This window comes from Oreochromis niloticus, linkage group LG3, assembly GCF_001858045.2.
Source record: "Oreochromis niloticus isolate F11D_XX linkage group LG3, O_niloticus_UMD_NMBU, whole genome shotgun sequence".
In the NCBI taxonomy this organism is placed as follows: domain Eukaryota; kingdom Metazoa; phylum Chordata; class Actinopteri; order Cichliformes; family Cichlidae; genus Oreochromis; species Oreochromis niloticus.
The window spans coordinates 35,863,913-35,881,566 of record NC_031967.2 but is presented as its reverse complement, the minus strand read 5'-3'; the positions used below and the strand labels follow the sequence as shown (position 1 = coordinate 35,881,566).

At 38.6% G+C, this 17,654-nt stretch overlaps 1 pseudogene; it reads left to right on the top strand.

The window, feature by feature from the left end:
* The window catches only part of LOC100696232 (histone H4-like), a 144,120-nt pseudogene that overhangs the window by 105,467 nt on the left and 20,999 nt on the right, over nt 1-17,654 (top strand).

The following is a 17,654-nucleotide window of genomic DNA, read 5'->3' as shown; positions in this document are numbered from 1 at the left end:
TTTGTTTCTTGAAGACACAAAAACACTTTGGTCTGCCATTGCCATCAGTAACTAATTACTGATTACTTCCCCAAAAAGTAATCCCGTTACTTTACTGATTACTTATTTTCAAAAGTAATTAGTTACTTAGTTAGTTACTTTTTAAAAACATGATTTACAACCTGAATAGAATAGAATAGAATAGAATAGAATAGAATAGAATAGAATGCCTTTATTGTCACTATACAGTTGTACAATGAGATACAGAGCATCTCCTACTCAGTGTAAACATGCTGGGGGTGGGGGTACAGTTCTGCAGCGCTATATACATATGGACAGTATTAACATATGGAAGAAGATGTGTATATATATATATATAAAATGTACAATTTACAAGCCGTAAGTAATAGGTGATAAAGCGATAGATCAGCCCAATTCTACTTTCTACTTTCTGCCTAATCCATCATATAAAATCAAATAAAAAAGTCTCTTTTTAAAATTTCTTTTATTAATTTTAATCTTTTAACTTTATGTATAAAGCAAAAATTAAATTATATTCAACATACTCTGACTGGAAGAAATTTGTTTAACATTTAAACCTATTTTCTGCACATTCCTGCACATAAAATAAAATAGTTTTTTTGTGTTTACACCCACTCTTTCAAATAGATGCAAGTAAAACACAGCAGAAAATAAATAAAATCAAAGACTAGCGGTCCTGTTGCTCTATTTTCACCTGTATAGCAGGAGTGGGTTAGGCGGAGGTTTGCCCCTGGTGCAGGTGTGCCGCAGCGGTCATTGGAAGAATCCGCAAGTTTGTCTGTGAATTTCCCATTCCATGGTAGCGTACTCGGTGCTTGCTTGGAAGTTACGGGGTTTTTCGCTGTAAAAAGAAGTTTTCTTCCCACGCAGTGAACAGCGGACACTGTTTTTGTCACTTTTTACGGAATCAAACTCAAAGTAAGGTCAGTACTTCCACGCTTTAAATGCTGCATGCTCATACTCTCTCCCGCACTCATTTTTGATCTGCACACAGCAGTTGCCACGAACGTCGCACTCGCTTATGTCATTGTCATGAGACACTCACAAAAAAATTCACAGTTTTAGTAACGGAGTAACGCAGCGTGCTTACGGGAAAGTAACGGTAATCTAATTACCTTTTTTGCAATAGTAATCCCTTACTTTACTCGTTACTTGAAAAAAGTAATCGGATTTCAGTAACACGTTACTTGTAACGTGTTACTGCCCATCTCTTCTCTCAAATTCAGCTTTAAGCTTCGTTCCCAGTACTTTTAAAAAGCAACAACTCCAGCTGCAGCTGCCCCTTCCGGGAACCTGGATCTGCCAGAGGTTTCTGACTTTTAAAAAGAAGTTTTTCCTTTCCACTTTTGCCAAGGGTTTGAATCAAATCATAGTAGAGAGCACCTATTGGATCAGTACCTGTATACCCTATGCTGTACTCAGCATAAGGTATACATTTCAGCTATCAGTCTGTCTTTTCCAGCAAGATTTCATGGATCAGACCCAGAATAGGAATTGTAGAAATTCAGTCCAGCTGCAGAGTGGACACTCTGTGCTAACTTGGTATGCTGCTCCTAGTAATGCATCAGAAGTCAGCTCCTATTAATAACTAAAGCTATCACATGATTGCTGGGATGTATTCAGCAAACAAGAATCTTCAGCAGGCTCTTGAATGGACTACATGCACAATCACTTCCGCGTTCTATGTAGTCCTGCCCCAGTGCTTCCGGTGTGGTTAAACCATGGCGGCGTTCTACACTCGCTGCCTACAAGAGCTCCTAAAATTGAACATCACTGATGTTCATCAGATTTGCAGAGTGACGACTACCCCCGCCAGCAAATTAGATAAAGGATTTAAGTTATATGCTGCATCATATATACACAACTACGAAGGTAAGAAAACATAAATTAACTGACAAAGAAACATTAGCTAATGTCAAATGCAAACACTACGTTACTCCGCTATGTCCTTCATTTGATGTCAATTCTCTACATTACATGTTTTCTTAATCGGTTTTATGTCGTCCGAAACTATAGTTGAGGTTTTCTTAACTAATGTCGCTTTTGTTGTTAGACACTGTTATAATAGCGTTAGGTAGTTGGCTAACTAAGCAGGTAGTTAACTACCCAATGCTACTCTTGCTAAGTGTAAAGTATATATGTTTAAGACGTGCTGACATGAGTAGTACAGAAATAATGCTAATGGTACTTGTATCTTTATTCAGTGTCCAATAAAGACAGGTTGTCAGGGGAGGTCGGTGTGAGAGCCCTGTGCTACAGGTCAATGAGGAAGAGTGAGGCACCACACAGACTAAGTGTAGGCAGGAAGCTGTGTAAAGTTGTTAATCCCCGTTCAGTGGGGTTCAGTTCATTTAAGCATTAGTTAAGTGCATTCCTAAAGGCCCATCAACTTGAATGTTTTCCTTGTCTCCCTGCTTTATCACTCCTAATTTGACTAGTCAGATAGTTAAATCAGCGTGTGTTTGGGTGATCAGAAACATTTGACACCAAGTTAATACTGCAAATATACACAATCTAAGTTATTACAGTTATCAAGAATGGTTAAGTTGTTTTAATAGGGAGAGAAGGAAACACTAAGCATTCAGGAGGGTAAGCCTGTAGGGGTCAGTAACCATAACACTGAACTATGTTCCTGTTCGGCTCTTCCATGAAGATGATGTTACATTTTTAATTTTCGTTCTTTCTTCGTAGATTACGCTTCTGGATTCATCGCCGGTGGTACTGACACATAGCCAGTGCTCCTGTGTGGCAGGCGCTGTTATGTGCAATCACACTGTGGCACTGCTCTTCCAAACAGCACACTACTCACAACTCAGAGTGCCGGTTGTCCCCCCTGTGCATAGCTGCACGGAATCTGAACAGCAATGGCACAAGCCACGAACAGTGGTAATTTAAATGAGGTTAAAGTTTTTGAATTAGTCCATGTTTACATATGAACAGCAACACCATCCATAGTAAATGTGTCTTCTGTTAGGGTGTGAAGCCAGGACCCATCAACTCTATGATCTTCACTAAGCCGGTACCAAATAGGATGGCCCAGACTGGAGTACGGTAATTAGATTTTAAAATTTGGTTTCCTGTGTTACAAATGCATGTTGCTATTTGTTCATACATACATGTGTCAGAATAGGTATTAATTTACATACAACATTACACTTTCTGAAGACGGCTAACTCAGTCATGTACATATACATCCCAGTCTCTAACTTATGCACCACTGTTTTCTTTAGGAGTGGCTTCTACAGAGGCATGGTGGGTCCGTTACCAGATCCTTGCTTGTTCAGAATAACGGAGGCATATGCAAAATTTAATATTGAGGACAGACCACTTGTGACCACAATGAACATGAGACCTGACAAGCCCCTTGTGGAAAGTGCTTTTGGGCTGGTGCAGGAGGGCAGTGCTCTGTCATATCAGCAGCCGGTTTTGACAACCCAGTACACCACCAACACCGCACTTGCCTCTGGAGGGGTATGACATCTTGCCATCAGATTGTGTGTTTGTGTGTTCAGAAGAAGAGCTTCTGCATCTGAAAAGCTTGTCTGTAACTCTGGAAATGGCTCACAAAATAGAGGAAGCTACACGTGAACAAAGCTCTTCGTCTGAGTGGCATCAGCTCCGCAGGCCCAGAGTGACTGCCTCTAGGTTTCGGGAGGTGTGTCACGTCAGAGGCCAGAGCTCGGCAGAGTCACTAGCAGAGCGTATATTGAAGGGAACAAGGCAGACAGCAGACATGAGGAGAGGAACTGAGATGGAGCCTGCAATAGCAGCAGAGTATAGTAGGCTAATGAATGTTAACTACTCACCCTGTGGTCTGGTCATTCACCCCATTGCCCCCTGGCTTTGCTGCATCTCCTGATGGTGTTGTTTTTGACCCCAATGAATACCCCCAGTTTGGCCTTGTTGAATTCAAATGTCCCAATGTATAAAACTTTATTGACTGCAAATATGTGCAAATGGAATGTGGTACCCCTAAACTAAAAAAGAGCCACGCATATTACTGGCAAGTGCAAGGACAACTGCTCATCAGTGGGATGCAGTGGTGTGACTTTGTTGTGTGGGCACAAGAGGACTACCTAGTGCAAAGAATATACATGGATACAGATGTGCACAATGCAATCAGAGAAAAGGCTGACTACTTCTTTTTTTACATATATATGCCAAGATACCTGTGTTTGGAAAAATGAACAGTGAAAACATAGCAAAAAGGAAAACAGATCCTTCAGGCTGGCTGGAACAAAATAACTGATGTTTTATTTGCAAAGTATTTCATGAATTATTTTGTTGTTACTTGTTGTTACATGTTACTTTTATGTGAAATCAATAAACTGTTATTTAAGCAATGGCATCAATTTCATTTTTTTAAAAACACACATTAAAACATTGAATTTCTGTAGAACTTATTTACATGGTAAGTATTTAAAAATCCATGCCTAGCATTGGAAAAAAAATTATGCTTTTCTTGGCTAAATGTTTTGTAATGGTTATGCATACCATACTGTACCATGGGGTAAACAATGAGGTGCTGTAGTACACAGGTGTATGTATGTAAAGGATACTGAGTCTAGTATGCTATTGTATATTATGTAATGTTATTGTACATAAATACAATAACATTACACCTCTAGTTCTAAATACCAACAAACCCATAACCTACCATTGATGTGCGTGCAGGTGTCAACACTTCTTCGTTCCTATTGGCAGCTGACTTGGCTCTTGAAACCCGGATCATTTTATAGATGCAAGGCTCAATCAAAAACCAAAATGCCATCAAATGATCATAGCTTGGAAATCTATTCACGAGAGAGACATACATCATGTCAAACATTAGTTAACATTACACACTGACATAAAAATAATGTAAACTGTGACAAATATGCTAATGGTATGCTATATAACATAGTCTGATTAAGACTCTATTTGGTGTTGTATTTTACCTGTAGCATTAGGATATCTTTTAAATACTAAAGCATCTACATGAAACATACAATCAGCAGAGAAAAAGTAAATATCTATTTTGTTTTCATTAAGACTGGAAACACTTTCGAAATTTAACTGATGGTGACCTTGGTATATTTTAAACAGTTAGCTTGAATAGAGCTTAGGTGTACCTGGTATAGAATCGGATGTCAGTGTCAGCGCCAGCAAAACGCTGTAACCCAAATTCTCGCTGGACACGTAACTCCTGTATTTCCTTCCTCAGAGTCTCCACGTCTTTGGACAGGTCTTCTGCAGCTGATGCAGATATGTCCAATGCAGACGGCTCAGGGACTGAGCAGTAGTCATGATCTATTGTAAGACTGTGCTCTTCTTGATCGTCAGGAGGAAATAGTTCAGGGCGTCGCTCCGTTCTCTCCCAAACACTACGCCGCGGTGGTTCAACTTTATAGCCATTCCACTCAAAAAGTGTTGGTACAGCACCTTTAATAAGCCGCCTTCGACCATCAAGGGTTGTTGGCTCTATGAGTTGATCACTGGCAAAGTGTCTGCTGCAGACCCTGGTGTGAGAGGTAATCGTGAAATGATCCCGGCGTATGTTTACCAGCCATTGTCTTCTCAAGTCGGAATGGGTCGGAAAGGCATGAAAACTTAGTATGCCGTTAAATTTGGCTGAAGCCGAACAAAGTGGGACACAGCAATGCTTGGAGTATTTCTTCTCCTGTTTTTGAAAATGTTCTGTATTAAGTACTTTCCTTTTTATACTCATTCTGAAGTGACATTAGCATAGCTACCGATAGATAAACAAACATACCGGTAACGCTCAAACAGTAGTATTTGGAAACGGAAATACGTCACACGCCCTAGTGCAAGTAGTCTATTGCTGCAATTATAAGATTTCTTAGTGTGTCTTGACGACACGAAGGGTAAGAGAGCAAGTCGTCCTCTGAGATCAAAGCAGTGAACACTAGCCCTCTCACCTCAGCGATCAGAGACAGCTGTGGCTCTTGCGAGAGGGTAGTCAACCAAGTGTCAAGTTACACATGAAGAGTAGAAGTTCATCTTCGAGTATACAAATGAACAAATTTGTCAGTGATCTTCATGGTTGAATCACTGACATTCACTTGTTGTTCCCCTTGTACCTTATAAAAGTCATAAAGATTACATTACTTATTTAGTCATTTTGAGTACTTTTGCTCTCAGTTATTATAGGATTTCCATAATCACAGATAAAATCTTCCTCAGAGGCAAAAACTTCCAGATATGTTCTTTCACAGCTGTTTAAAAACCTAACTTTCTAACTGTCTAAGCTTTGCTCAGTTGGTGGGTATTCCTGTGCATATACATCATTATAGCTCTCAGTTTTAGTTGTGATTGAATAATCCATTTTATACACATGACAGTACTGTGAATCTGTCAACATGAGGACATTACCATGTTTGAATATGTTTGGTTCTTGGGTATCTGAATGTTAACCAAAGATACAGGAGTTCCTCAGTCTGTGCATTTTAATTGTAATTAACTGACAAATGTAGATGCAGAAGTGTACAAAAAGCAAACAAACAAAATAAACAAAACCTTTTTTTTCATACATTATGTTGATTTAAAATTCAAGCCAATTGCACAAGTATCCACCAAGTGCAGGACAAAACAAGGAGATTCTCTGTCCCCACTGCTGTTCTGTGTAGTAGTGGTGGGCGGATCATCCAAATATTGAATGTATTGATACCAAGTCGACATCAGATCGATACTTGAGATCGTGAGATCGATTCTTTACTTTAAGTTCTGCTCCTGTTTGCAATGCTGTGCTTTCGGCTAAGACGAAACAGCCAGGACTCACCGCTCCTGTGTAAGCGAAGAGCAGGCACACTTTGCTTCCCCTCCCCCCGTCTTGTGTTTCTGATCTTTGTATTATAGTTTCTCTCGTTTGTTTTAATTTGTTGATTGGTTTGCGTGCACTTTAAAATTTTTCTAGAAAAAAACAAAAAACACAAATTGATAAGTATACCACCACAGCAGACCCGATGGCATTTTCATGCTTCACAGCATCATTTATTCTTACATTAATAACACAGTTGCTGTAACAGTACATTCAATGGCTCCAGCTCTCCCACTGCCAGCCGTACACATCATCAGCAACAACAACAACAACAACAACAACACAAGCAGAGCACAGGTTTTAAGCCGGCAAGGCATGATTGTAGATGCCGTGTAGGTCAGTCCATCTCACCTGCAGCGGCATCGCAGACCACCCCCCACCACAAGATAAAGCATTTTCTATTTAATTTTAAACTTTGTCCTAATTATGTCCTGGACTTTAACCATTTAATAATAAAAACCAAAAAATCACAAAAAACACTTAAGTTCCTGAAAATGAGTTGAGATTTAGCAATTCAATGACGCATCCACCTTATTTAATGAAAAGTATCTGTATTAAGCCTGTGTTTACTTGGTATTGGATCGATACCAAAATATGGAGTATCACACACCACTACTGTATAGGTCTGAACTGCCCCCATCACATCATTAAAGCGACTGGCAAATCTCAGCCACCATCTCTACATGGGACATTAAGTTTTGTGCTACAAATGATTGAAACATTGATTCAATAATTATATTGATCCAATATCATCTGCACCAATGGTGTCACAATGCCATTTGGACTGAAGAAATGTAGTCTGAATGTAAAAAAAGGAAGAAAGGTGTTCAGAACTGAGGGGAGTGCACTACCAGAAGGCAACATTGCAGACATTGAATATAGTTATAAGTACCAAAGCATGAAGAGCCGCTAAGAAAGCTGCAACCCCAAATAACTGCAGAGAATAAGGAAGTCCTGAGGAGTCAGCTGAATGGGAAGATCAGGATCCAGGCAATCAACATCAACAAGCCCTGTTCCTGATCAGATACCCTGCTGGGATTACAAGATGGCCAAAAGAAAGCTCCTTACCATGCTTGGGAGGTTTCACCCCAAATCCTGAGACTGTCCTGCTTTACTGTCAGTTGACAATCAGTACTGGTCTCCTATCTGTCATATAATCATAAAGATTACACTAGTCAATAATTCAGGAGGATTACTTGTGTTCTTAGACAGAAGTAATTCTCACCCCTTTACTGTGTAATATAAAAGTCAGTCAGGTTTGCAGATGACACAGATACTGTTGAATTTTCACTGACAGAATCGAGATCATGGTGTTTTTCTCGCTGTTGCTTCTGGTCTGTTCTTTTTCCACAAATCAGATGGAGGCAGATAATGAAATTCTTCACAAGCAGATTTCAAACCAACAACCCTGTCAACAGGACATCCATGCTGTGCTCAGAGAGATGGCAGTCTCACTGGCTGAACAGAAAGTGGAAATCAGGGCCCGTATCCCTAAAGAATCTTTGTGCAAAAAGTGGCTCCTAGCGGCCAAATTCTAAGAAAATTCTCAGAGTCATGACGTTTTCTTAGAATTTCCCCTAAAAGTGACACGATAATCCCAGTTAATATAAAAGCTATTCCTCAAGATTCCTAGCGCTTAAAAGGGCTCCTAAGGCGAGATCTGCTAAGAGCAGGGAAGAGGACTTTTAGTGGCTTAGGAGTTCCCCTAAGCAGCTGCACAAAATGGCCAACAGAAGAGGCAGGAGAGATATCTTTATGTTCGTTCACCAACTGGGCCAGCAACAAACCTTGCTCCTCAGTCCAGTTCGGCTTGCGAGTCCTTTTTTTCTCCATTTTCTGTGTTTGTAGGATATTTGTTAACAAGCCTTTACAAATAGACCAGCCAGCAATCACAGACATTGATAAAAGCTGAGCCGTGTTACCCTCGTTAAGACCACACTGGACTTGTAACGTTGTGATTTCTACTTCATTAGGGACAGCCCCTTGAGATAGGCCATGTTGTTTTCAATGGGGTCCATATGGGAGTGAAAGTACAAAATATGCCAGCTAGGATATTGATATGAGCAAATAAGACACGAATCATTATTTGAACAGGGTGTAATGAGTTTAAGTTTTCACATATTTTAGATTCTAATGTTAGGCTATAATCCCTACAGCTTACTATTCATTTTCCAGATATTTTCTTGAATGTGAAATATTTACAATTACAGTCAGCATAAGATTAGAGTGTATAATTATGTTTATTGATTTGAGGGTAGATCCTTTGCTCATTCTCACCAAAAGCTCATTTCCATCAAACTTGTAGGATCAACCAATCACGGCTTTTGAAATGATGACTCATACCTAGCAACGGGGTCAACCACACCTCCTCACTAAGATAGGATTTTCCATCCATTCCTTGCTCAGAGTTCACTGAAAATGTTCTGGAATCACATCTAAGCTAAAACTCCTGGCAAGGAATTTTTAGGTTAAGTTAGGAGCTCTCTGAGAGGATTCTCAGAATCTTTAGGGATACGGGCCCAGGAGGTTAAAACAAAAGAATCAAGGTCAGGTAGTGAGAGAAGTAACAGCATCAGGAAACCTTCATATGATCCACTGTTGAGTTACAGAGATATCAGTGTCGCTTCATAAATATTCAGAATGACAGAAATGAAAAACACTTATAGTTATGTGTTCTTGTAAAATTTAATATTTTTATTACACAAAAGCTAAAGCGGTCTTCAGAGAAGTTGATGGTTTGGGGAAATAAAATGTTTCTTTTCTGCTTATTTCAGACCAGACAGCAAAGCTGGAGATAAAAAGGACCGAGACTGAAGCTGCAGTCCAAAGGTATTGTGTGGAAATCATCATGGGCCTGACAGTTTTTGTAGAAATGTTGAAATATATCGTTTTGACACATTTTTGATAGTAAAGTATAAAATGTAATCTTCCATATTTATTTTCATGGTAAAACACCTTAATATCAGACACTGGAGCCAAAAAAATCTCTTTTCATCTCAGCATTGTCTGACAAGTTTGAGGTTCCTCCTGAGTGGTGTGCACCATCTAGTGACATCTTTAAATACTGCACTGGTATAAGGAGTGCAATGAAACCAGTACTGAGTCAGTTTTTGAAGATAAAGAAAAACATCTTCACTTTTATGACACAAACTGAATTATTCTGCTTTATTTTTTGAACATTTTTTACTGTATTTGGCCAAGTACACACACACACACACACACACACACACATACGGTAGAATCAACTCTATTGAAGAGATGGGTGGTCCTGAAAAGGACCTTTTTCATTTCCTTCGAGTGCTGATACTACAAAGAGAAAAACCTGTCAAAATGAGTGGACATGGAAAGACCGGAGTTATCTAATCATGCCCCCGTATTTACCACTACCGTTTGCATCTAACTTCAGCAATTTATGGGTGAGACTTAAATACATCGGAAACAGGGATCCCCCGACCCGTGATTATGTTGCTGAAGAGTTACTTCTACAAACAACATGGGTGAATGTACAAGACATTTAGTCATTCGTCGCTCTGCCTAATAAGCGGGACTTTGAGCTGTGCTTTTCCCAAGAAGCGCCTTTACGTCGCTTCCTGGAGATATCACTCTCCAACACATCGCACCCGAAATGGAAAGACTGGCAGATGGAGTCTTCTGTCCAGGTAGAAGTAGTGACTCTACTCTTCTGGACTGGAAGAATCCCAGATCAAGATATGGAGCTGTGTTAAAAGTCTTGTTCACTGTAACTGTTTAGACTACGTTACCCATGATGCATATCGGTATCTGTACTTCCGGTTGGGAACGTGTTCAGTGCAGTTCTGCACAGATGAGAGGTGTGTCGGAGGAGTAACGTATTTACTTGCATTCCTGTGTGAGTTAACCCCGTGTGCGTGCTTACCATGTGAGTATTGTAAGATGAGAGTGATGCTTGTTTGACTTTATCTGTGTAATTTGCTACATAAGAAGCTAGTCCCGTTGCTATCGCTAAGATGCATTTTTTTGGCCTACTACAGGCAGCCTTGGGTTCAGCCCATATTCCATTTCATATACGACTTACTGTCAAGCATTGTGGTTGTAGGTGGATGCAACTATTTACTATGTTTATTATCCGAATCGTTGTAATTTGTAGAGGTCCTGTTTGCCAATACATATACGAGCCTGAAATTCATTTATGGTCTTAGGGTGCCATCTAGTGGCCATGTGGTTATGGGAGATTGTATAACATTACACTGGAAACCTACAGTACTGTATAAGGGGTACACTGCTATCCATAGTGGTTAATACAAATATTTATTCCTTCTGTTTACAGATGACCACACATATATACACACTCACACTCCCTTTACCTGCATGTGAATGCTGTAATGCAATCGCATCCCTACCAACGCTGTTCATCCTGTTGATGTCATCTGCAACCTCCTTATTAAAGTGATTTGAACTACATCACTGTGGAGTACCATTCCTTCTGACCGAGGACGACTCAGTTGAAGCATGATCGGCAATCAGTGCAAACTTATATTACAAGCTGTATCTGAAAAGGTACTACGAAATCCTCCAACCCCCTGTCAAGCCAGTTGACAAATTCGGCCTCTGGTATGGAGTGCGGAAATATAAAGTTCGGAAGCGGAGAGATGAAGCTGGACACATCGTCCCCATCCCTAACTCCATCTCGTGGGACCCTATAACGGCAGGATTATCTATCCTGGCCAAATTTGCCAAGATCTAGATCACCAGGCGAGAGAATGCCTGACAATTAAATGCTGGAAATGTGGTGATTTGGGCCATAAGGCTAAGGACTGCCATAACGAAAGTGAATGCTTCCTCTGTGGTGTGAAAGGGCACACGTTCTTTAAATGCCCCAAGTCCTTTGTTAACATACTGAAATCCTCCCAACAACCTCGACCCTCAGACACTTTGGATTTTCCTTCTTTGGAGGAACCTTCCCAAGCAATGGATTCCCCCGTGATTGTCCAAGAGAGGGAAACTACCCCCCCCCCCCCTTCTCCCCGGATACCGGCCTCACAGTTACTTTCGGTTTCGTCTGGATCAGACAACCCACAAATGGAATATCAAAATACTCAAGATGAGTTACCACTTCCCCTGTCGTAGTCAAGTGAAAAAAGAGACGAAAGTGATGAAGAGCTGGATAGTAACCTGGTTATAGAAACATCTGATGTTGAGAATAAGAGTGATAGCGATGACGAGGAACTTGACAGCGAGAGTACATCGGATAGCAATGGAGATAGTGAGGACCTTGGATCCTTCCCTCTCACAGAGGCGGCCTCTCTGGCAATTGCTGCGCTGCCTGAGGAAACGGAAGAAAAAAGGAAGACCTTCTTCGGTGGAAGTCACCCGGCCCTTGATGACCTCATCAACGAGAACATGAGAGGAGGCAGGAAAAGGAGTGTTTCTGCCTCTAGCTGTGGAAGAGATAAGCGGAAGGACAATAGACCTCCGTGCTGTACTTCTCCTCCATAAGGTAATGATCCTGAAATGGACTTTCCCTTAGCAAGTCTATGGATACCTTTAAAATAATAACATTTAACGTTAGAGGTCTTCAATCAGAAAAGAGCAGGAAAAAGAAGGTTGATTTCTTAAAAAGGCTAGATTATGATATTTTGTGCCTTCAAGAGATGAGATTAAAAACACATGCGGATATAAATGAATTAAATAAAGTGTGGAACCCTGGCCATTCAATAATATCAATAAGGGAAGACAGCTCTGACGGAGTGGGTATTTTCTTCAAAAAGGATACGGTGAATATAATCAAAAGAAGCGACATAATACCGGGACGACGACTCCTTGTTGATTGCTGTTATTACGGGCAAAAGTTACGTATTATTAATGTATATAATGCACCCGATAGAGCGAAAAAGATGCAATTACTGAAAAAAAGTAAAAGTATTTGCTAGAGATTTGGTTTTAATATTATTCTATGTGGAGATTTTAATATTGTTACTGAAGCGACTGACAGGATATCTAATGTTGAGTTCAGAAAATTGCGAGAAAGTAAAATGTTGGTTCAAATTTGTAAGGAAGCAGCACTTAGTGATCTGTACAGAGTCTTGCATCCCCATACCATACATTACACTAGGTTCAACTCATTAACCAAAACAAGGATTGATAGATTTTACATATCGTCTAATATTCAAAGTCTTAAATATGACACATTCTTAACAGACTTTTCTGATCACATGGTGGTTATGGCAACAGTATCGTGTTGCTCCCACGAATTTTTGAACTATTGAAAACTGAATACATCTTTGTTAGCAGACGGGTTGCTTTTATCCAAAGTTAAATCTGAAATTAAGAAAATATTACATCTTAAGATTTTTACTGCCTCTTTCTCGAAACTTTGGGAACTTCTTAAACGACGTATGTGTAAATTTTTTAAATTTAAAGCGAGAGAATTAAATCATGCAAAGAATATAAAATATAATGAAAATGTAAGTAGATATATATATTTAAGAAATAAGAAGGAGAAAGAAGAAGAGGAGGAAAATCAAATGATGTCTCTTAAGGACAGCATTGATCGAGTCAATAGAGAAGTTTTATTTAATATGTTGAGACGTACTGAATTTCACAGGAACAGTGATTATATGATTCTAAATAATCAAAAGAAATGTCGAAATGATTTTATTGTCTCAATTAAGGATAAACATGGAAAGTCAGTTTTTAAAGAAGAAGGAAAAAGACAAGTTATTAGAGACTATTGTTTGGAGATGTTTACACCCATAGTTACAAACAGTGACGCTGTTAACAATCTTTTGAGTGAGGTTGAACCATTAAATTCTGTCATCTATGAAACCTTGGTTGGAGAAATTAAAAGAGAGGAAGTGGAATCAGTAATCAATCAACTTAGCACTGATAAAACACCTGGTCTGGATGGACTCCCTTCTGAATTTTACAAACTTGTGAGTAAAGAAGTGTCTGAATTATTAACTCAGTACTATAACGAAGGAATAGAAAGAGGAACAATGGGTAAATCGTTTTATGAAGGAGTTATGTGTCTATTGTATAAGAAAGGTGATAGAGAAGACATTAATAATTACAGACAATTAACAATAATGAATGTAGATTATAAAATTTTTGCTAAAATAATTATGAACAGACTAGAGGATGTATTAGATATTATGTGCAATTAAGGGACGAATGATATGGGATAATTATGTATGTTAAGAGAAATTATTTATAATGGAAAGGATTCAGAGCTCTGCATCCTAGGCTTAGTGCCCTGTGGGTTCGAGGGAAAGAGGAATTGGGGAACAAAAAAAGAGGCAGGGCCAGAGCAGGCGTACCGTACCACAGACTTATGTTTGGAGATTTATCAAGTCAATGGGAACATTATAGTCTCAATATTTTACACGATAATACGAAAAATATCTATAATAAAATTAATTAAATTAAAAATGAAGGCTTAATAAAATATAAATACGTACATAAAGATGAAAATCTTTTGATAGTTAAGAATATACAAGACAAAATAATATCCGAAAGCATGAGAGATGTGGTATGGCTCATCTCGCTCGGGCGCCTCCCTGTGAGAGCAGTAGTCCAGTGGAGTTGTTTTGCTACCACCAAGAAATGTCCTATGACAGACTGTAATGATGATGAGACTTTAGAGCATCTTCTTTTGGACTGTTATAGGACAGCTGAGATGAGGCAGAAGATGATAGAAATTGGTTATGATGTTGATGTTAATATTAAAGCGGTTAAATATGGGTTGTTTAAAGAAAAAATGGGTGAAGACAAAAGAAGACTTTTCTGGTTAATAATGTGTGTAATAAACACACATATTTGGGAAACCCGTGTCAAAGGAGTGATAGAACAAAGGATGATAAGTGGTGATGTGGTGAGTAAACATATCATTACAGATATGTATTATATTATGTATATTATGTATATGTATTTGAATTGTATATGTATGTTATTTTGTATACTCTAATAAAGTGTTTAAAAAAAAAAAAGGACCTTTTGTTGTTTGGATCAGTACTGTAAACTTAACCGCCGAAGCCGTACAGAGTGCGGCCCTGCCTCTTCAGAGCGTACACCACATCCATGGCGGTCACGGTCTTTCTCTTGGCGTGCTCAGTGTAGGTGCCGGCGTCACGGATGACGTTCTCCAGGAACACCTTCAACACACCACAAGTCTCCTCGTAGATCAGACCAGAAATACGCTTGTGCTGCCCTCACGACACATGAACATGTGAAGTTAGACAGCCAGCGAACAAAATAGAAAATGCTTTTCTTGATTTTAATGAAGATCTTTTTAAGCCTTATCCTTTCTCAAGGCTTTTTCTTGCTATTTCTTTTTTTGTAACTGAAATATACAGAAAGTGAAAATAAACTGCTAGCTAATACACATCTTAATGACAAACTTAATGATATTCACTGTTTTAATACTACCGAAGCACTTTTCACAGCGTTAACGGAGAAAATACGTCAAAGATAGGTTAATGATCAGAGCACTCCCTCGCTCCCATTTCCGCACATACAATACAAAGATCGCTTGCGATTACGATGTCTCACTCTGAGCAAATTTCGAACCCACACATTTTAACTGTTTTTAGCATGAATTACTTATAATATTTCTTAACTTTGAATTTATTTATCACCTTGCTTACGTAACTTAATCAGATTATGCACTAACTACTGACTTTTGACCAAAAGGCATAACAACGCTTGACACCACCGCGGCGAGCCAGACGGTGGATAGCTGGCTTGGTGATGCCTTGACGCTTTGCGCCTCCTTTACCGAGTCCTTTACCGCCCTTTCTTTTTTTTTTCTTCCTTAAAATACTTTATTTAAATATCAAATTCACAATTATAAATACACATCACATTAACACCATGCACAAAGTATTCACATTATATTGTTTTACATTTTACAATGATAAAACCTGCCACAGCAAGTCGTTACATAGTTTCATATCTCTAGTTTTCCTCCTCCTCAGGTCCGCTACAATATTTTTACATACTACGGAATTATTTATCATTTTTTGTTCTATAAGCCCTTTAGTCCTTGTTTTCCATATGTGTACATTTATAATGCACATCATCAACCAAAACAATCTTCTTTTATTTTAACTCATCTTTTCTTTAAACAAACCATATCTTACTGCTTTTATATTATTTTCAATATCAAAACCAAGTTTATCCATTTTCTGTCTTATTTCAATCATCCTGTAACATGATATCAACAGATGATCAAGAGTTTAGTCCTCATCACAATCCTCCATACGGCATTTCTTTGTAGTAACGAAGCAACTCCACTGAACCACAGCTCTTACTGGGAGACGTCCGACAGAGATAAGCCAAACTGTATCTCTCATGTTCTCGGATATTACTATGTCATATATGTTTTTAACTATTTTCTGATTTTCTTCTTTTTCAGCAAACTTATATTGTATCATACCTTCGTTTTTTATTAAATTGATTTTATTATATATTTGTTTTGAGTTTAATTGTAAAAGATTTAAGCCACACAGTTTCCACCGATCTACTAAATCCCCGAACACAAGTTTAAAGTATGGCACTCCTGTTCGGGCTCTCCCTTACATTTATTTCCCACAAGGATTTCTTCCCTTGGATCCAGTGGGTGCTTCGCTCTAATGCACTATACACATTTTTCAAAAAGGGAATCATCAAAATGATACCAAGGTCTGGCGCTCCTAATCCTCCATTTTCTTTTCCTTTGTACACTAATTTCCTCTGCATTACTTCGCGGTTTGTCCCCCAAATCAATTTAGTACACAATTTACTTAATTTAATAACAGTTTTGTGAGGACGGGGGGAGACAGTAGCTAAACTCTTAGAAGGGATGTTTTAAAATTGACACATCATGTGTTAAATTTTAACACGTGCTGCATCAGCTCAGGGACACCACATGATGTGTCAGTTTTAACACAATTAATGTGTCTGCTCCTTTAACACATCTTCTGTGTTAAAAAAAAAAGTCAACACAAGGATGTGTTATTTTCACACAAAGATGTGTTAAAATGTGTACATTTGATTTTTTTTAAAAAGGAGAAAAAAATATGCATTTATTGAATTCAATTTTTTTGCTTAGCATATTATAAATGATTACAAACTGAATAAACAACATGTTTTCCAAATCTTTTCAATTAAAATGTATTAAAATGTATTAAATTCAATTTTAGCCAAAGCTATTTTACAATTTTTAATTGAAGGTAACAGGTAAGGTAACAAATGTGCAGTTGCATGCAAACAGAAAAGCATATTTCCATTTTGGCGAATATAGCATCCAGGTTATACAATTTTGTACATTGGGTTTAAATACAGCTTATTAGCATCAAAGCTTGTCACTATATATAAAGGCCGGAAATCAAAAATTTCAGCCAATGTAATCAGTTCATATTCGTTTGACCTTTCCACTGCATAGGCATAAAAATGGTCATCGAAGAAATTGACTTTCAGAATCCTCACAAACACGAAGACAGACTCATTAACTGACTGTGGCAAGATATGAATGACTTCACCAAACAAAGGCTCTTCTCTAAAGTCTCTTCTTAGTGTCAATACAGAACCAGTTCTATAAGTCTGGCCATACACATCAATACTGTGTGACACAAAAACAGCACTAGTCAGAGAAAGGTCTTGTACAAGGGTTAACCTCAAGTTGTCTAACAAGACATCAGCTTTTTTCAGTGACCCCCCACTAACTAGATAGGCATTGGACACATCCATTTTCTTAGCTAGATTGTCACTATGCTTATAGTGATACATGTGTTGAACCTGATGTTTAAAAGCCAATGTTTTTGACACATATTTGAAGTTACAAACTGAATATGCTAGTCTT